Source organism: Adiantum capillus-veneris, chromosome 12, assembly GCF_014529385.1.
Source record: "Adiantum capillus-veneris isolate H3 chromosome 12, ASM1452938v2, whole genome shotgun sequence".
Taxonomy (NCBI): Eukaryota; Viridiplantae; Streptophyta; class Polypodiopsida; order Polypodiales; family Pteridaceae; genus Adiantum; species Adiantum capillus-veneris.
The window spans coordinates 120,784,577-120,811,556 of NC_140942.1; the positions used below are offsets into that span (position 1 = coordinate 120,784,577).

General features: G+C 43.3%; 1 protein-coding gene across 1 annotated transcript in view; it reads right to left on the reverse strand.

Moving 5' to 3' along the window:
* Positions 1–24,992, reverse strand: part of LOC147446429 (uncharacterized) — an 80,424-nt gene extending 55,432 nt beyond the window's left edge. Inside the window, exon 1 of the mRNA XM_086525652.1 lies at positions 24,525–24,992. The gene's annotated coding sequence lies outside the window, so the exon portion shown is untranslated. The remainder of the gene's footprint in view (positions 1–24,524) is intronic.
* Positions 24,993–26,980: the final 1,988 nt, after the last annotated feature.

Here is a 26,980-nt window from a genome sequence, read left to right on the forward strand (position 1 = left end):
ATGGTCCCTAGGGCCCAATTTGTTTTTCAAACAACACCCTTACCACCTCCAGTGCTAGGACCACAACCACCACATCCGAGAATCACTTTTGTGAATCACGTGGGTTGTGAGTCATCTATTGCTTGTTTGGAAGGTTGTGAGGAAGACATAGACCCTATATTGCCTATAGGATGGATGCGCTTGAAGAAAGTCCACAATACTACATGGAGGACTATTGGGGACAAGTCAAACCTGTCTATCAAGTAGCTGATCTTGCTGCAAGAGGCCAAAATATCAATTACACTGCTAAAAGACCACCTCTTCAATGCTATGAGTTTGGAGGTCCACATCGTGTGGCCGAGTGTCCTATTAGGCTACAAAAGAATGCCACACTAATGAAAACCAATCAAGGGAGCACGTCTATAATGTTGATACTCATGTGTAATCGATGTGGCATAGATCATCTGATTGCCAATGTCCAAATAATCCAAATGCACCAAAGATCACATCATTAAACTTGATTGAGGTTACCAAGGAGCCATCACAAAGTACACATGTGGTACCAGTAAACGTACTCACACGATCAATGCTCCAAAAACAAAATTATATTCTTGAAGAAAGAGACACGGCATCAATTGCCCAATCTCAGAAGAAGAAGAAAACATGAAGGAAGAGATCGCAAAAAGCAGCGAAGTCAGACCCCAGTTCAAAGACAAACATAGGGACTGGTGATGACCCCATATATATGAACGAAGTTGAAGAGGATTTTGATTCAGGTGAAACCATGGAGACCAAAATGACCACTAAGAAAGAAACCAACAAGGAAGATTGTCATGAGCCACAATGGCTAGGATCCAACAAAAAGATAGGAACTTATCCAAACCCTACAGAGGAGATCGAGCGAGTTAAGCAATTAAGGAGTTTGGTAGAAGATACCCAAAGGGATCTAGAGCCAGCACCTTTTCAGATCCAGATTACAGACACAGTATTACCTGCACAACAACAACCTCAGCAAGTCCATAGACCCTTAGCCATACCTAGTGTCATCCAAGAAGAAAGTGACTTAAAGTCATGGGAAAGTGGGCGTACTCACTTCTTGTTGGAAAGAATGTTTACAGAGGGACTACCTGATCCTATCAAAGAAATGGAGATCCCATCTTCCCCACGTCAAGGAACTGAAGTCCAAAGATGCCGTTAAATATTGCCAAATTGATGGATTTCATGGCTTCTGAAGTCAGAACCACTATCATGTCCAAACTATATGGAGACCCTGAGCTATTCTTAGCTCTTCGAGATTTCCTCAATGGAGAATTGAAGGTCGGGCTATCACAATTTTCACAGATGGATGGAGCTAGGGAGATGCCCATAGAGGAGGAACACTTAGATCCACAACCCAACCTAGATAAGAACCTTGTTGTAGAAATACTTGTTAACAAGTTGGGGCAATATTTTGAGGGCGATGAATCCAATGCGACCATACCAGTCACTACTAAGGGATTAACTGTGAAGGGAATCCTTGATGGTGGCGCTGGGGTTAGCATTGTAACTAAAAATTTCTGGGAAACTATGGTAGGGCCTCACCTTCGGACCACAACCATAGTAGTAAAGCTTGCCAATGGGTCTATTGTTAAACCTATTGGGATGCTAGAAGATCTCAAGATCAAGGTCTTTGGACATAAAATACGAATTACCTTAGTTGTTATGGATTTATCCAAGCACACTATGGCATCTGAGGTGATCTTAGGACGTCCTTTCATGAGGGAAGCAAAAATGGTGCATGACTAGTCTAAAAACCATGTCTACTTGTAGTTCCAACATTCTGTTATTCGAGTAGATCTTGTAACTGGTCGAGCACATCCTCTAGGGAAACAGGTTTATAATTGATCATAGATCTGACACCACAGTTCACTCGGCCCCATTGCAATATTGCTACACGTGTAAAGTGGACATTGATGTTGGGGAAGATTCTCCTTATATGGATGTACTACCTGGGATGACTGAGTCGGACAATGTGGATTGGGTTCACCTAGCAGCAACCATAGACACTTGGGGAAACATGGGGATGACATGGGTAACACCTGAGGGGGATGAAATGCCACCACTCGTACCCTTAAATATTCTAGAAGCTATGCATATAGCTTCTGATGACCTACAAGATGAAGGTTTGACTGGCATTGGAACCAGTAGAGTCTCACAAGACTATAGCCCACACGATAGAATTGAAATTGACTCTGAGGACAATCACTATTCATGGCAATCACTCTTTTTCGGCACAATCACTATTGAAGACACCCATTTTGAGTGCTCAATAGGGTATATGAATTCGCATTTCACAAGATGTTCAATCTCTTCTTGAACGATCTTTGCATATTTAGGATTCATTGGGTAGGGTCGTTGCCACCACCTACAAACTATAAAGAAGTTCAAAGGTTCATGGGCCATGTTGGTTATTACCGACGGTTTATTTTAAAATTTGCCGAGATAGCTCATCCTTTGTACAAGCTTCTTATTGAGTTCCACTAGACCGCAGAGTGTGACCATGCTTATGAGTCATTGAAAAAGACCTTGACTAGTGCTCCTATTCTACGAGTGCCCGATTGGAATGTAATTTTCCATGTGCATATTGATGCATCAAAATTTTCTATTGGGTGTGTTCTAGCTCAACCAGGAGAACATAAATTGGACTACCCCATTAGCTTTGCAAGTCGTCAATTGAATGATCCCGAGAGAAACTACACCACTACAGAGCGAGAAGGTTTAGGTATGATTTATGCAGTGAAGAAATTTTGCTACTACCTTCTGGCCAACAAGTTTGTTTTCTATGTTGATCATCAAGCCTTGTTGTATCTAGTAAATAAACCTTGTTCCACGAGAAGAATTACACGATGGTTGTTAAATCTCCTTGAGTTTTATTTTACCCTTGTGGTGAGACAGGGTAAAAGACATGTCATGGCGGATCATTTGTCTCGCATACCCAATAGTGAATCTCCCTACCGGAGTCAATGATGAGTTGCCCGATATTTCTCTATTCCTAGTCAAAACCATACCTGAATGGAGTGAGAAGATTGTGAACATTCTAGTTAATGATTTTCCACCCAAAGAGCTTCGTAAGGACATATCTCAAAAATTGTTTAAAGAATGTGAACCTTACTCTCTCATTGCATGAACTCTCTATAGGCTAGGGAAGGATGATATTCTTAGACATTGTGCCCGTGGGGATGAGTATTTATACGTACTACAAGAAGCCCACATGGGTGTAGCCAGAGGACATTTCTCCGAGGAACTAATAGCTAGAAAGGTGTTGCAATCAGGCTATTGGTGGCCTACCTTATTCAAGGATGCATCACTTTTTGCAAAAGGATGTGATGAATGCCAACGTTACAAGATCACGCAACGAAAGGATAGGATGCCCTTACATCCTGTTAAAGTGACTCGACCATTTGAAAAATGGGGTTTGGACTTTGTAGGCCCAATTAGACCGGCAGCTCATAGCACTCAATCTCAATATATTATCGTTGCCACTGACTATGTAACAAAGTGGGAGGAAACCAGGGCGACACACAAGGCTGATGCAAGATCAACTACCAAGTTTCTCTTTGAGAACATTATTACAAGATTTGGTTGCCCCTTTGAGATTGTGAGTGACAATGGCACTCATTTTATAAATGGAGTGATAAAAGAACTCACTACCAACTTCATGATAGCTCACCTTAATTCCACACCTTATTATCCACAAGCAAATGGCCAAGCTGAGAGTACCAACAAAACTCTCATCTCCATTTTGACAAAGATAGTTGAGGCTCTTTGTACAGATTGGGATTTAACGCTTACATCAGCTCTATGGGCTTATCGTACTGCGTACAAAGTTGCCATTAATTGCACACCGTTTAAAATGGTGTATGGCTAAGAAGCGGTTCGGCCATGGGAGATTGTCATTCCTAGTCTTCAAGTAGCTTCTCAAGAAGGTTGGGATGGTAACCCCTTAGTTGAGCAATTATATATCTCCTTGAAAGGCTAGATGAAGAGATGCAATTAGCTATGCAAAATGCACTTGTGGACAAAGATAGAAGGAAGAAATGGTTTGATCGTCGTCTAAAGAACAAAGATATCAATGTTGGTGATAAAGTCCTCATGTATGGAGTACGTAACAAAAAGAAAAAGTTGAAATATTAGGAAAAAGAACCATATAGAGTATGTGAAATCACCCCACAAGGAACCATTTGTGTTGAGACTCTAGATAGAGTTGAAACCATTGGATTCCTCAATGGTATCAAATTTAAAAGATATTATGATCCTTTAAGCCACGAGGAGCTACGTGCCATCCGTCAAAAAAAGGCAGCCAAGGCACAAACAAAATTGAAAAAGATACATGCTCGAGATGAAGCGAAAGAGCGACAACAACGCATAAGACCAACCTTGGAGTTACACATGCATTCCACATTGAAACAGAGGATGATTGGTTGGACTCTGACACACCTGTATGATACCCTATTGAAGTAAATAGTGCCTATGGAAAAGTGCTATATAATGCCTTATTGGACACGGGTGCTAAGTATAATCTACCATCATATAGGGTGTGGTGTCAGTTGGGAAAGCCACCTCTATCTGAGAGTATTATCCAAGTCAAGGGTGTCAACAAGAAAAAAACTGCGGTTTTTGGAATCTGGCTTACTTCTGTCAGTTATGACAATGGAGTTGTAGCTCAAGACTTTTTGGTCATGCTTGCTCGAACTATGGAGGGTAATATAAACCTAGGATGCACGTGGATGATAGCCACCAAATGCACTATTGATTGGGGGACAAGGGGTGTCACAACGCAGAAACTAACTCCTAGCCCTGCCACTCAAGCCATAGTCCCTGAGTATTATTGCCTCTCAAGGAAATAAAACCCAAAACATTGCATGTCCAAGAGGTTGAACCATATGTCCCCATAGCCTAACTCTCTAGAGCTTCAACTGATGTAGTTGAAATAAAGTTTGAGACACACAAGACCCATCCCAATGTAACAAAGAAAACATACAAGTGGGTCCCTAAAGCTTCTTTAGAGACCATAGCTAATGCTAAAAGACAGGATCTTGGTAAGAGACGTCCCACTCTCCCCAAGAAATGTAAAGAAACGTTGCGTTGGATTCCTAAAAAACTATTGGAAGCCCAAGGTTACTATGAAGGAAATGATCAAATCTGGGTGCCAAAACGTAAATTGTGCTCTTACTTGTCACCTGGCCCATGTGAGCCCGATCCTGTGGCTCCAAAACAAATTGAAGATCGCGAAAAGGAAAAAAATACGAAATGCTACACACCCACTCTAGAGCTAGTTTGGGTACCGAAGAAAGAACGATTTGTTCCACCTAGCTCAAGAACAGGGAAGTCAAATGAAGCTTCTTGCTCTTCATGTAGTTCCTATACGGAAATAGAATCTTCGACACAACCTCCACCTACCATTGTATATATCCATACAAACAAGAAAGAGTTTGTACCTCCCATTGTAAGTTCACCACTTACAACAACGTTGCAAATAAAATCATGGGAGAGTACCTTAGCACCCTTGCAACTAGATGAAACGCATAGGGCGGTCAAAATCTATTTGTTAAATCCTTCACCCATAACAACTTGGTACCCAAGAAAGGGGGGAGTGTTTGCTGACATCCATCATTCACTTTCTTCCCTCTCAACCTTCCTCCCTGACCTCTTAATCTCCAATCCTAGGGAATGTATATATAAAGCCTTATACTCATAAAAACAAGATAAAAAAGTAAAAGAGCAAGAGCTACCAAGCAATAATGTGGAAACTTACAAGTTCTATACATAACACAAAATCATAAAAACACAATATGCACTAAAACACGACCCTTGTAATATATTTGTACTCTAACCATCATCTATCTATGTGTACAGATATGGCTAGTACGCTAGAGTCATTCACTCCTGCCTTGGGTGAGAGGTACCCTCGTTACTTTTCACAAGTGTTTCACATGGTCTTTCCGGTGCTTGCATGTGAATGGGATTTGGTAGGTATGCTAGCATGCGAGAGGAATTTTGAGGAGTTAGAATGGCTGATACGTCTCTTGACCACGACTGATCCATACTTAGTAGAGAGTGTCTCTCCCATTGCACAAGCCTACACTTTTCACCAAGATGACTATAGGCATCTAGTGACCTTCGTAGTAAACATTGGTGCCTCTGATGATGAAGAAGATTTACATGATTGCACGGATGGCACATATGGTCTCACGGATGATGACTTTGTTTTTCTCGACGACGAGGATAGGGGTTTAGCCTTAGGGTTTCCCCCCAATCTCTACAATATCCTATTCCCTTGACTCTCTAGGGGGGGTGCAAATAATTAGGTTAGGATCATTATGTTTTTTAATTGTGTTCAATAAGTGTTGGTACCTTTTCCCACTGATGTGTCTCTAGAAGGTGGATGTTTGGTGGTGACTATTGTGCAGTTTGTGACTACATAAGGATGCCTTCCAAGGACAACGATAATGGATGTTTACATGTTACAATGGATGTTCTCCATTATATCAGGTGTCCTACTTCCTTTTATCTATGCTTTCCAGAGTTACATGTTTGCATCTTGTCATTTAAGTTTCTAACAATGCATAAAATTTATGAAGTTGTGACATTGCCAATTTAGAGGCTATAATTTTTTCAAACTTCTAGTACCTTGTTCTTCTCTTTGAGTTTGGTCTATTAGTTGTCTTTAAGTAGGTATCAGGACCTTAGGATAAACTAGGCCACTTAATTGCTAACTTTAATTCCTGAATAGTCTATTAATTTTAGTAACTTTAGTAATGTTTTAGGCTATGAGGATATAGTTCTCTCTAGCTTATTCCACCTAAGTGTGACTTGTGTTGTGGAAGTCCATGTGTTAAGCTGGTATTTGAGACCTCGAGTCTCCCGGATAGTTTATGCTCAAGCTGGTATTTGAGACCTTGAATCTCCCTGTTGCTGCTGTTGGTATTTGAGACCTCAAGTCCCCCAGCTACTTGTAGCAACTATGGCAACGCCAAAAAAAGAAAAAAAAAAGAAAGAAAAAAAAAAGCAAATAGCACAAACTTCCTTGTATTTTATGTTGATGACACTTAAGTGGTATAAGTGACAAGATCACTAGTCTTTAGACCCCAACGAGCATTCCTAGGGTTAACTACTCTTTAGTCGACATTTTTTAATTAACGTTAGACAATCTAGTACTTACTTTAGTCCTAGCTCTTGTATACTTCTCTTAGAGTCAACCTAATATACCTTAACTCAATTGCATTTCATTCAGGTACTACGCTTGTTCTAGTTGGCAATGTTACAATTCATGATTTCTTTTGCATTTCCTAGAATATCATGTATGCATCTCACTTATTGCACACATGTACATGCTACCTTTGAGCTTTCACAATGTTGCTTTTCTTCTGACACGGGTACTCCTATCATAGATTTTGATGCTGCGTTGTTATATTTCGAGGGTGAAATCTACATCAGGAAGGGGGGTATGTTAACCACCGGCGTCCACTTCTAGTAGTCATGGGTCGGGCTTGTCAGTCCAGTAGGAAAAGGGTAAGAGTGATCGCCAATGATACATACACTCTAACTGGAACATTCAAGGGTTAGTTGGCTAAGCATGGGCACCCAAGTGTGAATGGGCAAGCTCATATAAAAGTCACCTAAACCTAAAAATCACTCATTCTCTCATTTGTGCAATTGAAGAGTGCTCTTGCTCCATCTCCATCTTCTTCTTCTTCATCTCCTTGTGTGTGTGTGTGTGTGTGTGTGTGTGTGTGTGTGTGTATGCATGACAGAGAGAGAGAGAGAGAGAGAGAGAGAGAGAGAGTGTGTGCAGTCGAGCATTGCGACAACGGCATGGCGGCAGCGAGGCGTTTGAGTGCGACACGATGGTAGCTCCTTCTTCTTCGCGGCGATAAATCCTCCACGAAGGCGAGCGTAGGGCATTGAGTGACACACCCTTGCTCTCTTGAGCTTTCTAGATTAGTCTGGTTGTGTGCTTGCAGCCATTTGTGGCTTGCACACAGTGTACAGTAAGTCCCTTGCATTGACACGTTGGATAGGGGGAAAGGGGAACACACCCAAAACACAAGTAGTCTGCCTCACTACAACTCAGGGTAAACACAACACCCCAATCCACTGGGATTCACCTTCAAAATCCTCTTTCCTGCTAGTAGACCACCGGCTGCACACCTCTCGAGTCGATCACACTATATCATATCACAATCGAACACAACCGCACCGCATTACACATTTTTCAGCTTCCCACGCACACCCAAAGCCTCTTTCTCTCTCTTTGTCACAAGACACCGCTGGTTCGATGGGGGCACATTTGCCTACACACACACTTGACACCGCGGACACAAGCACAAGAGCAATAGAACAGAGGGGGTGAAAGGGAAAAACATGTTCGAAAGTGGGCAATCACTGCTTTTGTTATATTCAAGATCACCAAATACATATAGTCCCGTCGGCACGACCTCGACGAGCGTGGGAAAAACCGGGCTTTAACAACCCTCACTAATACCATTGCTATGGTGCAGTCTCCCTCCTCTCGCCTTTGTTACAGCTGCACACTTGCACAAGCTCCATCGAGCTTCCATCTTTCGAACCAAGAAAAAAAACTCCTCGAACTTCCCCCTTCCTGAACTGCCAAAGCCGAATTCGAAGGCGTAGAATCTTTTACCTTTCTGCCTTCACCTCCGTGCTCAAAACAAAACACCTTCTCTTTTTTTTTCTCCTTCTACTTTCTTTCTTCTCTGTTTTTCCCTTTCCTTTTCTTTTTCTTTCCCTTCCTTCTCTCGTTCCTTTTCCTTCACTCCTTCCCATAATGACGAGCGCTCCCTTTCTTTTGCCTTTCCTCCTTCTTTTCTCTTCTAAAACTCCTCTCCTTTTTCAGAAAAAAATCTTCCTTCCCTCTTTTGCACTCCAGGGGCAACGACGGGGCCGTTGTTGCTCCCTTGGAGTCTTTAAACTTTTTTTAAGAAAACCTTTAAGCGGAGGATCCCACGCCCCCCCTCACGTGAACATACCCATGCAAAAAAAGGCTCCGAAATTATCGCTTCATCCGTCTCAAGGGTGACACCGTCTGAAACAGGCCCCTAGTCGTCCGTGTCCACTGGACATGCCGTTCCTGCTTTCATTATTTTCAATTCATTGAACGAAGCCAGGAAAAAATGGGCCAGCATTATTTGTATCCACCTTTTCGTAAATTGACCCCGACTTTGTCGAGTTGTATTGCAGTAATCGTAAACCCGATTGTTGAGCCGTCATTTTTGCCTTGCTCCGCATAGTGCACATCGCTCCCAGAACCCTGGCGAGGATAAGAAACTTCTAAATGGCGTGCTTGGTGGGACGGCCAAACCATGCCAAAATCGGCCCTCGACAAAATCTTCATTGGACCATAACTTGCCCATCCGAATTCTGATTGAGTATCTGCCACTTCCTATGAAGTCCACGTGCAATGCACACCCTTGGGAACCTTGGAACAACTTTGAAACTTCCAAATGGCGCGTTCTCCAATATGACCCCGCGGGCACACAATTGCCCCCCTGCAACTTTTCACATGGCCGTAACTTTCCCATTCGGACTCTGATTGGCAATCCGAAAAGTCCGGCATGCCCCACAATTTGAGCCTTCTAATTCTATTTTCTGATGCTAGCCTTGTCCATGTGTCCGCATCTGCCCTGCTTATCGAGGATCTGCAAAGGTGTAAGGTCTCTGACCCCAACCAACTGACCCCAACCAAAAAGAGCACCCTTGTACCATGAAATGATCATAATGGAAAAAAGTTACTATTTTTAGCAGTTTTTCGAATTCTGTCAGTGCCATGATATTTAGTATGTTATAAAGCTTCGAAATGTGAATTAAAATAATTTTTGTGAAAATTTTCTAAATATAGTAAGTTTTTGGTCACCCGATCCGTCTAGTTTTGACCGTCTCGAAAAACTGCACCCATACCCCGGATTTGAAAAAAATGCATTTTTGGACCCCCGAAGGCTGCTAAATAGTTCAGGTACTCGGTCCAGTACGCCTTAGTTAGAGCTCAATATAGCAATTTACGGTATCAAAATCTGACTCGTATGGCGCGTTTTAGCCTAAAACCAATTTTTCATAAAATTTTCCGGGGAGGTACTAGGGGCCTGGGGCTGTGTGGGAACAGGTTCCAGGCCACTCCAGACCAGCTTTAACAGCTAGGGGGTGCCCTCTTTCCTTGTGGGAGTCTTGGGAGAGTTTCTAAGCTTGCTACTAAGTGTGAGAGTCAGTTAACCAAGGCAACTGGACACTTGGTGGGTAGGGGAACTGGACTTGCCAATGCAGAGACTCAGTGCTCCCCCAGATGCAAATAGCAAGGCTGGTCGATTTTCAGCCTGTAGGAGCCTATTTAAAGGCCTGCACACACACACACACACACACACACACACACACACACATGCTCACACACACACCCAGTACACACACACACACACACACACACACACACACACACACACACACACACACACACACACACACACACACACACACACACACACACCTTGGGAAGGTGCTGCCGGTACACACACAATTTTTGAAGGAGAAGCAAGGAGGGTGGTGCTGCCGAAATTCTCATCTTGAGGATTCATTGGATCAGAAAAATCAGAGGATTCTCAGCCCCTAATCACGGTAATCATGGTTTAATTACTGCTCTTCTTAATTCTCATTCTTATTCTCCAAATTCCTTAGCTACTATGCTTAATCCTGGCTATAATTCCCTATAGCTGCTCTCTAAATCTCCATAGCTATACTCCATTACATAATCATCATTCAATTAGCTAAATTATGCAGCCATTCATCATCCTTAACCAAGGATTAATGCATGATTAGGAAAGATTCTCTCTCTAGGCAGCATAGTTAATAAATTATCAGCCAGTAATAGTGTAGATTTGATGAAATTCATTCTTTTACCACTCAATAGTGTTGTAATTAAATTAGACTCAATATTCTCCCACATTAAAATGTGATTAAGGCTGAAAATTAATCCGTCATTAGGCCATTAAGAAGAGAATTTTATGTCACACATGCCTGTGGCAATTCTGCATCTTCATATTGCTCTAGGAAAATGGATGAGCTTGCTTACTTCATCTCTTTCGTGAATCAATTAGTAAAATTCTGAATTTCTTAATCATCTAAGCCAAGTAATTAACCTTAGAGCCATTTCCCAAAGGATAAGTAAGGAATTACCCATAAAATTACTAGGTCTCGAAGGAAAAATCTAATCTCTTGCCTAAGGAGGATTCTTTTATAATTCTAATCTGCCATTTGGTTGTTATGATGCTCTCGGACTTTAGCTCTTTCTTCAAGTTTATCATTTAAAGTAGTGAGTAAAATGGCCCCGGTTAAGAGAACTCGCTTCGGTGGTGCCCACGACCACGAGCCGGGAACGAGCAATACAAATGGAAAAGAAAAAGCTCCCATGGTCGAAAAAGCACCGGCCATCTCATGAGCCAATGACGAAGAAATGGAAGAGGTAGATCACAGTTTTATTCAAGTTGTTTAATTTAACATTGCATACGTTTAGCTAGGAATGAACATATCCCCAAACATGTTGGAGAAATCCGACGAAAACCTCGGCAATTGAATTCATTTGTATATTAAAGTCTAAAGTAGGAAAGAAATGATTGACGGATATACTGTTTGCAATAGGAAAGAATGTCTGCTAGGGAAAATTTAGCTCGGTATGTTCATTCTATTTCCAATGTTGAATTAGTCATGAATCCCCTCCTGATCACAGGGGGCAGAGTTCTTGGTTAAGGGCTCTTCAATCCACGACTGGTGGTTAAGCGGTGGATACCCATGACTGCTGGTAAAGCGGTGGGAACCCACGTCTGTTGGTTAAGCGGTGGGAATGTCCATGTCATGCTTTCTATGCGGTGGACATACCTAGTTGTATGGGTAGCTAGGCGACAACGGGAGGAGTAAACTCTCGCTGGAGGGGGGATGTTGTACCTCCAAAACATTGGAATTTTAATGAATAAGTTTGAGTAGAATTTTTTTCTAGAATACTGTCTTGGTGTTGTTTGCAATACTGGTTGAAGGGTTGTCTTAACGAACAATGTGCTTCGGAATTAAAACAAGGAATGTTTATGTTGAACAACCCTTGTGGTAGTAATTAGGTCACACAAGGAAGTGTGAGTGTGGGGGTGGAAAGTGGGGCCTTGGCTCAGGTTGCCAATGCCTACGAGATGGGTGGTCCCGATTGGTCGGGAACTCTCTGTCTCCATAGTGCCTACTTCGATATTAGTAATACTCATTGCCCCTAGAACGGTGAAATCTCGAGAGTACGTGCCTCTGAAACATGGGGAAAAAGGCACTCGGTGTTTCTCTCCTCTTGGAAGGTGAGTCTTAGGATTTCTAGATAGCTTAAGTACGCTTCCCCTGCGAGGTGGAGCTAGATCTCATTGCTAGTAGGCTCGAGCTCGATTCAATTTGTGATGAGAGATCGTCCGCTAGCTATCCCCCAAACCACTTTGTTTGCTTCCGTTATAGATCTAGTGGCCACCAGGTTCACCATCAGATCCACCGTTTGATACAGTGGGGTGGGGACCTCACAAAAGGCTTCTAAATTGGAACTTTGATATCTTTCACATCGGGGCTCCGTTTGACGAGTCGTCTGGACAGGCCTCAAGAGCATCTTGAACCCTACATTCCAAGGCACATTCCCCACATTTTGGACACTTTGGACACATTTTGGACACTTTGGTCCCAATTTGAAGGCCCCTTGGCCTAAAAAACCACTTTAGACATACATTTCCGCTGTCACTCGTCTACCGAGGACTTTCCCACCTACTTTAGCTCGCCGCCATACACCTGCTAGCATCCATAGCAATGCTTGTTACCCTTCCTAGCACGGACCAACTTTGGCTACACCATCATTGCCCACCCCCTAGTTGAACATTCATGTTCAACCAAAAGCATATGTACAGAACTTGAAACTTGCAACACTTCACTAGCACTCAAGCATATGGAAAAAGGCACAACTATATGTATAGTATGTGCAATATGTACAACATTGTATATCTGTTACTTTCAAATCTCCTCAGGTGGGTTGCCCAACCCCCCTAGCTACAATCTGGTTTACGTCAGGCATCAGAACTCTATCAAAGTACAACTTGAGCCATACACCGTTTACCTTGTGTCTGAGAAACTTACCATTAACTCTCACCAACTGATAGGTCCCATTCGGAAACGCCTTTTGCACTTTGTACGGACCCGTCCATTTCTTCTTGAAATTCTTCATGATGGTGAAGTCCAGTAGCTCTCGTATTTCATTACCAGGTCTCCTTCCTCTATCTTCTTGTTTGGCAGACTCTTATTGACTTCGGCCACTCGTCTTTCCCGCTGCTTCATGTAGTATTCTGTTGCTGCTTCTCTATTCATCTGTAATGCCTCAAGGCTGACAATCCTATCCTGTAAGACAACTTGTGGAGTGGCATTGATGCCCCACATACCTTTCAAAGCACCGAGTTGTGCATGCATTGGCAGTATTGCCTCCTTACCATAAACCAACTCAAATGGAGTAAAGTTGGTTGCCACCTTGTAGGATGTCCTGTAGGCCCATAGGCACTTCTCTAGATTGATCTCCCATTCTGTCTCTTGCTTATACCATTAGGGAAAATTTGGACTCACAAAGGGGCCTTATAAGGAGTTTGACTTCCTCTCTCATGTCCAAAACGGGCGTGCGGTGAAAATTTTACAAATCAACTCTAAACTTGGCAGAGATTTGACAGTTAGAATCTACTCTTTAAGCTCTTTCCATTGATATACAGCACGCCATGAGATTCCTCATATTTTTAAAGATTCTATTTTTTATTCTCTTATGATGTGACAACTCCGTCTAGAATCTAGAGAATAAAAAATAAAATCTTTCAAAATATGAGGAATCTCGTGGCGTGCTATATATCAATAGAAAGAGCTTGAAGAGTAGATTCTAACTGCCAAATCTCCATGAAGTTTAGAGTTGATTTGCAAAAATTTTACCGCACGCCCGTTTTGGACATGAGAGAGGAAGTCAAACTCCTTATAAGGCCCCTTTGTGAGTCCAAATTTTCCCTAATGCACATACTTTGCCAGCATCTTGATGATTTGTCCATTGGCACTCTCCACAAGACCATTGCATTGGGGATGATAAGGCGAGGAAAATCGATGCTGAATGTTTAATTTTTCCACTAATGCCTGCATAAGCTTGCTTCTGATTCCTTGGCCTCTATCAGAAACGAGTACCCACAGCACTCCAAAATGACAACAAATGTTATCGAAAACAAAGTGGGCTACAATCTGTGCATTGACCTTCTTCACAGCTTTGGCCTCGACCCACCTGGTAAGGTAGTCAATTTCCACTACAATGTATTTTTTACCGCTTGTCGACTTCGGGAGTGGACCAATGGCATCCAAGCCCCACTTCTCAAAAGCATCTTGGGCAATGATAACTCCTTGTGATTCGGCTATCAGCCTCCTCTCACCCATAGTCTGACATTCATGGCAGGTTTTGCACCAATAGTGCACGTCACGTACTATCCACGGCCACCAAAAACCTGCTCTCAAGATTTGAAACAAAACCTGGTCTTTACCTGGATGCCCACTTTCCTCATGACATTGCTGCAGTACCATACCAATTTCTTCCTTATAAAGTACCCTTCGCAGCACTTCATCCTGTTCGTAGGTCATAAGATCCTCCCCTATCAATGTAAACTTGCGATATTTCTATACTATCCTCCGCTTTTGGAAATTCGACAATCTTTCAGAGCATTTACTGGTATTCAAAAAGTCTTCAATCTCTTTCAAGGTCTCACGACCAGCATAGGTGGCTGGGGCCACTTATATACCTGCAACCTGCACTTGTACTTTGCTGCTTGCAAGCTGATATGCTTCTTGGTTCTACTCTCTGCTAACATTCTTGAACTGAACCTCCTCAAAAAACTTCAGCAACTTCTTGATGGCATAGAACCAATGCTTTAATGAATCCCATTTCACCTGCCATTGGCCCAACAACTGCTTGATGACTAACAGTGCATCACCTTTCACCACCAACCTCGCTATACCAAACTCAACACACTGTTTCAAACCTAAATGGAGGGTAAGATACTCTGCCTCATTATTGGTATGAACATCCTTCAAGTCATAGATCCTGTTGTGTGGATCTCGTATCACCACACCCCCGCCTGCTTTTTGTATTACCCTCCTATATGATCCATCAAACCACATGGTAAAAGCTTCCACTAAGTCAGGCTCCTCCTTGGTTTCATCCCGCACCACCCTGGGATAGATCGGCAAATCAACCGCCTTGCTGACTATAATATCTACCAGGTGAGATCGACTTGTTTGGTCAACTTTGAATTCAAAATCAAATTCTTGTAGCTCTATCACCCACTTCATGATCCGTTTCCCTGGCTTCAAGTGCAACACTACCTCTGGCAATAAATTATTTTCCGTTAGCACAAAAAACTTTCGCACGATGAGATACACCTTGAACTTCCTATAGGCAAAAAACTAAGGCCATCACCCACTATTTGGCTTCAGTGTAGGTTGCCTCCCCAGGACTTATCACCTTGCTTTCAAAATAAATAGGTTTATAGCTCCTTCCCACCTTTTGCAATAGTACTGCCCCAATGGCTACAGTGCCTACCGTCATGGCAACATAAAAATCATCTTCATGATTGGGAGGAAACACCGTAGGCAGTTGACACAAGATTTCTTTCACCCTATCAAAATCTACTTGAGCCTCTTCATCCCATGTAAAACTGTGCACCAGCTGCGCCCTCTTTTGAAGGGGGTATACATACTGTGACAACATCCAAAAAAACCTTGACAGATACTTCAGCCTGTGCATGAATGACGCGAAAGCTTGTGCACTGGGAGGAGGATCCATCAAGACTAGAGCCTTGAACTTTTCTGATCCGCTTCAATCCCATTTTCTGACACCACATGGCCCAACAATGATGCCCGAGGCTGTGCTAATCTGCACTTCTTGGGGTTCAACTGGCCTCCCTCTTCATTCAGTCTCTGAAACACAGTTGTAGCTTTGACAAATGATCTGCCCTTGAGCTATAACATCCAATGTCATCCATGAGAACTCTAATGAACCTGCCCAAATAGGGGCCAAACACCCTATTCATCCAGTCTTGGAAGGTAGCATAGGCATTCACCAAACCTAACGGCATCCTGCGATAGGAAAAGCAACTCCATGGAGATATGAATGTCGTCTTCAATTGTTCTTCAAGAGCAATCCCTATTTAAAAGTAACCTGAAAACCCATCCATAATGGAATACCTCTCATGGCCAGCCACCTGATTCAAAATCTCATCTTGAAATGGCAATGGGTAGTGATTCCTCTTGGTCACAACATTCAATGGCTTATAGTTGACACACACCCGCCATCTCCCATTCTTTTTAGGAGTGATAACCACTGGGGAAACCCACTCTGATTCCTTTACGGGGTATATAATACCTGCATCCAGTAATTGATTGATCTCCTGCCAAAGGGCTTCCTTTTGAATTTCACCCAATCTCCTTAGCTTCTGCGCCTTAGGTTTATATCCTTCCTTGAGGGCTATTTTGTGCTCAACACCCTTGGCTCCTCTCAAATATTTATACTCCTTTGCAAATAGGTTTAGAAAAGATGCACACAACTGGACATAACTTTCTTTCTCCTTCTTGGTCAAGTCTCCACTTAGCATATTGACCACCTCTTCAGTACCCATGGCATGCACCTGTGCTTGCACCCCCTCTTTCGCACAAGGTTCATCCACAGTGACCCCAAACAAGTCAGCATCAATCTTGAGCATATCATCCTCGCTTTCTTCTTCCTTTGTATCTGTATATCCCTCCTCATAGGCCGTTTCAGTCTCGTACTCATAGCTGGTGGTGTCCTCTTCGTCTCTCGCCGCTATAGGATGAAAATGGCTTTCCTTAGTCTTCAGATCCAGAAACACTTGTCTTCCTTTCTCTTTATCAGGTAAGGTAAACACTTTGCTTTCCCAATCCTGTTTGGCACCTATTGCCAACAGCCATGGCCTACCCAAGATGATAGGATATGCATTATCCCCAGCTTTCATCACAAAGAGGTCGATCAGGCGTCTATGCCCATCACTTTCACTCTTACATCTTGGGCCATGCCCAAACACCTAGCTTTAGCATGGTTAGCCATCCTCATGCGCACATTCGACTGGGCTACCACCTTGACCCCCGTTTCCTTCATCGCAGCCTCCGTCATGACACATACCTGTGCTCCCCCATCTATATAGGCTTGAACCTGCATCTTTTTCTCGATGAAAACATCCACCAAAGGAAGAAAATCCGTCAGGCTACCTACCCTGAGTGCCATATTTTGCACCGTCTGCAGATTGCCCTTACCTCTTGGTAGCCTAGTGCTAACACCCGTCGACCACTGCCGCCTCAATGTTGGGTTCAATGCCAACAGCTGTCCAAAAGTAATATTAGCTCTTTGACTTTGGACATCACTCACCAAATCATACTCTAGATGGCCGCGCCCAAGCTAGAAATCGGTTTGTTTAATCGTGCGACACCTTCTTTTCTTGCTAGTTTCAGGCTTCTCTTTCCCCTCGTACACCTTCTCCTTGCCTTTACGAGCTCTAGTCTCCCGCTCAGTTTCTGTCTCCCTTTTAGCTCTAGCTCTTTGGTTGGCCAACATGTCAACATTCTGTTTATCCACCCCAATGATGGTCACCGTCGGGACTTCATTGCCATCCGTTTGAGCTTGCTGCACTGGATTCTCAACTGCCTACTCCCTCGGGTCATTAAACTGTGCTTGGCCTCTCCCTCTGCCAAACAATGGGTAGATACCACCTCTTTCCCTCACCCGATGGGAACAGTCGGGTGCATAATTCCCTTCTTCACCGCAATTATAGCACCTTCCAGGTAGAGGCCTTGCCCTACCCCTTGCTCCTCTTGGATCTCCCCTGTCCATTACGCTCAATCGCAGCTCTTGCATCTGCTCCGATAGATCCTGAACCGTACGTATCCACTCCTGTGGAATAGCAGCCGTAGCCCTATTCCATTGATTTTCCTCCTGAGTTGACTCTCGAGGGCTTTGTGGTTGAGCAGGTGCCTTTGCTTCATAGCTTGCTATGCCCTGCTCTATCTTTTTTTTAACTTTTCTACTTTTCGACCTTGCAATTGCCACTGCCCCATTGTAGTTCTCTAGGCTTTCAAAGTCCACTTTCTCTCTCACCTTCGGATGTAAGCATGCCATAAACTTATCCAATTTGAAGTACTCACCATTGGCTAGTTGCATACTTGCTGTGCTAACTCTGCCCAACATGCTTCAAAATGATCCAGAAACAAGCTGAATTCCTCACCTACATCCTGCTTTAGAGCCTTTAGCTTCGCATCCATCTCAACTGGAGAAGCTTCTTTATGAAAATCATGGAAAAATATTGTCCGTAGAGCCGGTTATGCCTGTCTCGGCTCAATCTCCAAACGTTCAAACCACAGTTTGGCCTTTTCGCGCATCACCAAAGGGAAGGTTTGCATCTCGCTATCCTCATTAGGCATTTGCAAAGACAACATGTACAATTCAAAATCTGCAAGCCATTCGTCTGGATTCTCTTCACTTGTAAAAATCGGACCATAGCTTCGGGATGCCATCCTTACCTATACGGAAACCTGTATTTTTTCCTTTACCAGCGAGAGAAATTAGCGTGCTCCTCCGTGGGGGCACCAAAAGATGGATAGGGGGAAAGGGGAACACACCCGAAACACAAGTAGTCTACCTCACTACAACTCAGGGTAAACACAACACCCCAATCCACTGGGATTTTCAGCTGTCTCCTTGTGTTTTGGTTCTTGTGCAAATTCATCTTCCTTTTCATGTTCAACTTCTGCTTCTTTCGTTGGCTCATTTGTTGTGTCTTTAACTGTCGTTGATGGTGGTGGACTCGGAATTTGGTTGATCTTGGTGTTCAGTGACAAGAGAAGAGATGCGGGGAGACACATCACCTTGGGCATGTTGTGCTGCTCCTTGTGCAGTGGTCTCCTTTGCATGCTCTTGATGTTCTTCTGCCTCTTTTGCCTTCTTTTCCACTTCTTTGGCTTCCTTTATCTTTAAAGCTTCTCCTTCTTGGTACATCCATTTCAGTACTTCAACGGGTTCTTCACCTTGCTTCTTGGTGTGATGCTTGGCCCTGGGTCCCCTGGGTCCCTTAATCTCAATTGCCTCCTCATACAAAGGAGACTCTGTCAGATTTTTCCCATGAGTCCGTTTTATGAGTTCTTGGCAGCACGGTCCTTACACGATGATTGTACTACATTTTGGTTTGAGTTTTCGCTCCTATCCTAAGGAAAACTATGCCAAAATTATCCCAAGCAATTTGCCATAAAGTGTTTGGCTACATTCTCTTAATCATGGCTGAGAGTAGTGCTTTCGAAAGAGAAGAGTACTACATCAAAAAGTTTGATGGCTCAAACTTTGTCATTTGGTGGTAGCGTATGCAAGATGTTTTGATCAAAGAAGGCTTGATAGCACCCTTGCGTGCAAGAAGAGAGAATGTCTACACTAATGATGAGTGGGATGATTTGAATGAGCGTGCTATGGGACCATTCGCCTACACCTTGGTGAATCCATTTACTTTACCATAATGGATAAGACCAATGCCAAAAATTTGTGGGATGCTCTATGTCAGGCTTGGGATGGCAACAACACCTCGAACAAGGTTTTCTTGATGAAGAAATTGATGCGCATGAACATGAAAGAAGGTAGTAATGTTAGAACTCTCACTTAAACAAGTTCAACAATGTTTTTTCACAACTTACTTCAAAAGGTCTCAATTTCGATGATGAAATAAAGGCCATTTTCTTGCTACGTTTCTCTACCATCGTCATCGGATACCTTCAACACAGCCATAAGCAATTTTGTACCCAATTGCAAGCTAGATTTCAATGTTGTTGCTGGTGCGTTGCTCACTGAGGAGATTTGACGATGATCTCTTGATGTGAGTGGGCATGGTGATGCATAAGTGGCTAGTGGCAATTGTGACAAGGAAAGGCAGCGTGGTTGTAGCCGCGATTGTTCATAGGTATTAGGATTGCAAGTAAGGTCGTAGCAAGAGTTGTGGCAAAGACATGCAAAATGTAGAGTGTTACTACTGCAATAAAAAGGGACACTGGAAGAAAGATTGCCGCACAATGCAGCATGATAAGATCAAAGAGAAAGCAAATTTTGACAAACCTAAAAGCAACGTGAAAATTGAAGAGCTTAATGTGGTTGAGTATGCAGCCATTGAAATAGTTTCTGAAGTTTCAAATGATGTGTTGATTTTCACATCGGATTTGAGTCTTGATGCATTGTTAGCTCATGACAAGTTTTATGCACAGAATTAGATTGTGGACTCAGGTGCTAGCTTTTGCGTGACTCCTCACAAGGAGTGGTTTTCTACATACACTCCCATGCATGGCACAGTGAAGCTAGACAATTCTTATGAGCTTGTTATATGCTGTGTGGGTAGCATTAAGTTTTCTATGCGTAATGGCATTGAGTTTATGTTGCATAATGTCATACATGTACCCAAATTGACAAAGAGCTTGGAATAGCTGGATGATTTGGGTTACGCTACCATATTTGCTCATGGTTCTTGGATCATCAAGAAGGAAAATCTGGTTATTCTTAAAGGCAAAAAGTCTAGCTCATTGTACTCACTTTATGTCTCTTTTGTGAAAGAGAATTCTATTTGTGTAGCCGAGCTGCCATCTACAGAGTTGTGGCATAGTCGCCTGTGTTAGATTATTCTAAATTCTCTTTATGTGAGAATTGTATCTATGGAAAACAGACTAGTTTGACATCAAACTCTTTGGACAAGGAGTTAGGGAGTCCTCTAGATCTCATTCATAGCAACTTGTGTGGACCTATGCCAGTCAAGCCTCTAGGGAGAGCGTTATACTTCCTAACATTCATAGAAGATTCTACTAGATGGTGTGGGTTTATCTCTTGAAGCAAAATAACAATGTCTTTAGTGTCTCTTAGAAATTCTTAGCATTGGTAGAGAACCAACTGGGTAGAAAGCTTAAAGCTTTGTGCAGTGACAATGGAGGCGAGTACATCTCCTCCGTGTTCAAGGACTTTTGCAGTAAAAGAGCAATTAAAAGACAGTTTACCACGCCTTACACACCCGCCCAAAACAGTGTAGCTAAGAGGATGAATAGAACCATTCAAGAACGGGTCACTTCTATGTTATCTACGGCCAATTTACCTGTTACGATGGGTGCTTACTTGATCAATCAGTCACCTAGTACACCACTAAAGTACAAGGTTCCGCGGAAGATGTGGATCGGCATAGAGCCCAATTATGATAGATTACTTGTATATGAGTGCGAGACATTCTCACACGTGCCAAAAGCGCTTAGACAAAAACTGGACCCCAAATCAGACAAGTGCATCCTCATTATATACGGTGTGGATGGAGGGATCGGATATCGTCTCTGGCACCCAGAATCTAAGAAGTTCATACATAGCTCACAAGTGATAATCAACGAGTCTAAGATGCATAAAAAGCCAATGAAAGACATTGAGTATCGCAGAGTACGGTTTGAGGATGTTTCCTCACCACCAATTACACAGAATGTTGGACGTGCTAGTGATGCACCTTCCACTAGTACATGCACACATGTTGCTCCAGAGAGAGCAGAATCCAACAGTCAACATGCACTTTGGAGATCTACTCGTCTTCGCGTGCACCTGAGCATTTTGAGCCAGGATTAGACTACATGATAGTCACTGATTGCGGTGAACCCACTTGCTACAAAGAGGCCATTCATATGGACGATAGCGTGAAGTGGGAGGAGGCTATGCAATGTGAGTATAACTCGATCTTAGCCAATGAAACTTGGGAATTGACAAAGTTACCTATTAATAAACAGGAATGCCATGCAAATGGGTGTACAAGAAGAAGTATATCCCAGATGATCCTGAGCCGAAGTATAAGGCAAGATTGGTTGCTAAAGGGTTCAAGAAAATGAAAGGCATGTATTTCAATGAAATCTTTCTCCAGTGGTCAAGATGACTACATTGCATCTTGTGCTTGGTATAGTAGCCATTGAGGACTTGGAATTGGTCCAAATAGATGTGAAGACAAGGTTTCTTCATGGGGATCTTGAAGAGGATGTTTACCTGAAACAATCAGAAGCTTTTGCGATAAAGCCTGAGATGCCAACACGAGTAGAACTCATTTGTAGACTCAAGAAAGATTTGTATGGATTAAAGCAAGGCTCAAGACAATGATACATCAAGTTTGATAAGTACATTTAGTCCAGGGTTACGTATGGAGCCAAGAGGATCACTGCTTGTACACGAAAAGGTTGAACGACAATGGTTCCCTCATCATCCTAATTTTGTACAAGGACAATATGCTTATAGTCGAGAAGTGAAAAGATGAGTTGGCCCTTCTCAAGGATGCCTTAAGCAAGCACTGTGCTATGAAAGATTTGGGTGATGCACATCACTTTCTTGGTATGCATATCAAGAGGGATTGCAAACATACTTGAACTTTTACAGGAAGAGTATATTCACAAGGTCTTGCAACGTTTTAATATGCAAGGGGGAAAAGCACCGAGTACCCCAATGGTAGCATACAAAAAACTTAGCAAGCATGATTATCCTAAATCAGATGTTGAAAAGGCAGAGATGGCAAAGGTGCCGTATTCTTCAACAGTTGGCAGTCTTATGTTCACCATGGTTAGCACACGGCCAGACATTGCATATGCAGTGGGAGTGGTCAATAGGTTTATGGTAAATCCAGGTTGAAAGCATTGGGAGGCAATGAAATACATCTTGAGAGACATCAAGGACTCAGATAGCAAGTGCTTACGCTTTGGAAACAGTGATGCATCCATAGTTGGATACACTAATTTGGATTATGTGGGTTGTGTGGACATTAGACTAGCCACATCTGGCTACGTTTTCTTTTTTGCTGGAGCGATAGTTTCTTGGAGATAATGTATCTAGAATTACACTCGGTCTTTCACCACTGAGACAGAGTATGTTGCAGTTTCTAGTTCTAGTAAGGAAGCTGTGTGGTTATCTCATCTTGTGGGAGATTTTGGTATACACCAGACTCCAATGCTACATTATGATAGTCAGAGTGTAATTGTGTTAGCAAAGAACCCCATGTTTCACTCCAAGTTGAAACACATAGAGGTCAGGTATCATGTGGTTGGAATATTTTGGCTAGCAAACGCATTGAGTTAGTCAAAGTTCACACAGATGAAAACCCAACGGATGCTCTAACAAAGAGCTTAGGCTCAAAGAGGTTTGTACATTGCATAGAGATTATGGGCGTAGGGTGAAGCTAGGGTCATGCTTCACATTTTGTACAGTTGTACATAATAGCCCCTACATTCTTCAGCCACTTGGGCCACGTTGGCCTTCAAGTGAGAGATTGTTGGGTGGTTTCAGGCTCTGCGACCGGGCGGGCTGGGCGCCCGCCCATTATCTATTCCTTGGCTATATAGCTAATAAGGAGTAGAGAGATTTACTCTCTAATGCTCCACCAAGATCGGTCTGCTCTGCATCTCCTTCTCCTTCTCTCTATCCCTTCCCTTGCACTCCATAGTATCTATAGTGTCTGATCCTTGTACAAAGCTGCTTTTTAGGAAGCCAAATGTGATATGCTTTGTGTCCATACAAATGTGTAATTGCATAGGTTTTGGTGCAAAATTCGAGGACATGTGTGTGCATAGTGTGGGTGTTTCTAGAGTTTTGATAATCTGAGGATTGAACGTTTACATACATTACTTGATTCCTTAATAACGGGCTAAGAGGATGTGTATTAAAGTTGGCGGTTTCTTGCTCTTGAATCTCTCGCAGCTTTGAGGTCACAAAAAAATTATATGTTACTGTGGGATTGCTCCCTTGATAAACTGGTTCTCAAAGCACCCATGGAAAAGCACCCTATTCTGGGTTGCGGGTCTTATTACAACAAGAAGAGGCTCTTTCCAAAGCACGGGGCCAAGATGTGGACCATAGCGCACTCGGAATTGAACTCCTGTGGAGCCGACCTTTCGAAAAAATATGCTTAATTTGCCTTGTTCTCCTGATGTAAACGCAAGAGCACTGCGTGTGAATTGCAGCTAATGGACCGGTTTGACTTCAAAGGCCAATTTGATATATATAGCTTTCTGTGCTCCCCTTCTCAAAATAGGAAAGGATTTTGAACCCACGACCCACCACACACACTAAGAATAGAGGTGAAGGTCCTATCGAACTCACCCCACATGGGTAGCTTGTGAGGGTTTCAAAAATTAATTTGCACTAGTAGAGGTAGACCTCACACACCCTAAAATAGTGAACTTTGGGTGATGGAGTTTTGAGGGTACCCGACCTCAAAATGCAAAGCTTGAGAGCTCTTCAGATAGATTTAAGAAAGCACTACCCACGCACAAGATTAATTCAATGAAAATACGTCGATGGGGGGATTAATTTAAGATGACAATTGTGCAAAAAACACACTAAATGCAACAACTACTTGACGAGAAAGATCATGCAATAAATAAACACTTACCATCACTACTTCCTTCTCTTCTAATCACCAAAGGATAGTGGAACATGCTCATGTCAAACTGATCATGATCCGCATCTGGAGAAAGAAGGTAATTGTTCTTGAAGACGCAACCACCAACTACATAGTGCTCATGGCCTAAGGAAAAGAAAGAAAGTAATTCTCATGTCTGTGCTTGCTCGTGAGAGCTATTTATGAAAGCAATTCTCATGTATAAGCTTGCTTGTGAGAGCTATGTGACTGAACCTTCCAATTCGTTGCAAATAGGGAAAAAGCAGCCACCAACTACATAGTGCTCATGGCCGGAGGAAAAGAACGAAAGTGATTCTCATGTATATGCTTCGAACTTCCTTGTGAGAGCTATGTAACTGAACCTTCGAATGCATTGTAAATATAGAAAAATGAGTATACTAGCTTCGGAAATAAATTATTTGCCAAATATAGCCTCAACTGCCGCCACCTCTCTCTCTCTCTCTCTCTCTCTCTCTCTCTGTGCGCGCGCGCTCTCTATGCGGTGAGAAAGAGAACGGTGAGGAGCTGTGGCCTAGGGTGAGAGGTGACTGGAAAGGCCTGTCCCAGTCACCTTCTCTCTCTCTCTCTCTCTCTCTCCTCATCGCACTCTCTCCCCATGTGATGAGAAAGGGAACAGCATGCAGAGATGAGAAGTGCCCTAGGGACCAGGCAGGCTAGGGTGAGAGGTGACTGGAAAGGTCTGTGGTCTTACGCACGACGTTGACATGGGTTATGATAGAAATCGCCAAGGTGATCAAGGGCGTATAGGTAAGTGGGATGGCGGCACAGTATAGAAGTTAGAACTTGTGTCCTGTTGCGTAATACTATAAACAAATGATGGGAGAATCGCCTGCGCGCATAAAGGCTGCCTCCACAAATCCAAGCGCAGAGATCTGATGGACGATTTGGCGGTGGTGGCGTGCACGATTTGATTGACAGGATTGCGTTTTTTGTAAGGGATCTGTTGCCACTGGCGTGTGAGAGCGTTGGGATGCCTGTCCGTGGCAGTGTGGGTAAACAGTTCTAAGACTAAGACTCCTCCTACGTTAACAAAATTACGTAGCTTATTACTTGGCAAGGTGCTTGAATAGAGGGATAGGTCAAGTGCTTCCACCATGGCAAGGTTATTCCTTTTTGTATGAAATCAAATGTCTTGCCATATTGTAATGTGCTCTTACAGAAGAGAGAATACACCAAATGAGCCTGCCTCTTACACGAGAGTGCCGCCCTTAATATTCCAAGTGCCAGGTACATACCAAGAGATGAACTGTTACATTCTGTTAGTCTGTTAGAAGGGCTCGCGTGAGGGGACGCCACACCTCCCCCCTTAGGCCGGATGAGTTGCAGGAGCAGTGTAACGCTTGATCCGACACACGTGTGCGGTAGTGACAGAGCCGTTACTCAACCTTTGAAGGTGGTATGTATTTGTACGTAGGCGGCGCACGACTTTATAGGGACCTACCCACCGATGCATAAGGGATTCGCTGAGACCAGGGCGGCGCAAGGGGCAATAGACTGAGACAAGGTCGCCATCTGCATACTCCATGAAGTGTCTGTTATTATCGTATGAACGTTGCTGGCGTTGTTGTGCCTTTAAGAGGCTGAGAATTAGAGCTTGCCGAAGAACGGGTTGGACCTGAGATAGGTAAGAGAGCCAATCCTGAGCGTCTTGGTGGCGAGGTTCCACTTGCAGCGTGTTGATGTCTGGTGGGAATCAAGGATCTCGACCATAGAGGGCGCGGAACGGACTGACTCTTGTGGACTCCTGAACAGAAGTATTGTACGCATGTACAACATAGGGTAAGGCTTCATCCCAATGTTGATGGAGTGGGTCGACATAGGCAGCCAACATCTGTTTGAGTGTGCGATTCATGCGCTCTGTCAGTCCATTCGTTTGTGGATGATAAGGGGAGGAGAAAACCTGGGTGATGCCTAAGCACTTGGTTAGAACTTCCATGACTTCACTACAGAATTGAGGACCCTGATCAGAAAGGACCTGCTGAGGGCAGCCATGCCTGAAAATGATGTTATGAAAGAGCGCAGAAGCAACAGTTGTGGCTGAAGCATTGGGGAGAGCTTGTGCTTCGCACCAACGTGTTAAGTAGTCCATCATGACTAGAACATAACGGTTACCCGAGACGGATGTAGGAAATGGACCCACAAGATCCCAGCCTATCAACTCAAATGGAGTTGATACTCTGATGGGTTCCAAGTAACCGGGTTTCTGGAGGGGGTTTTTGACCTGTTGACATTGAGGGCATTGTTGTAAGAATGTAGAGACATGCTAGCGCATCTTTGGCCAGTAATGGTGCTGGCGAAGATTATGCAAGACACGATGGAAACCTAGGTGACCAAAGAGGGGATGACTATGGAAATAGGCTATGTAATGTGTTTGGAGCTGTTGTGGCACATAAATGCGAGGAGGGGCTTGTGGTTGGATATAATGG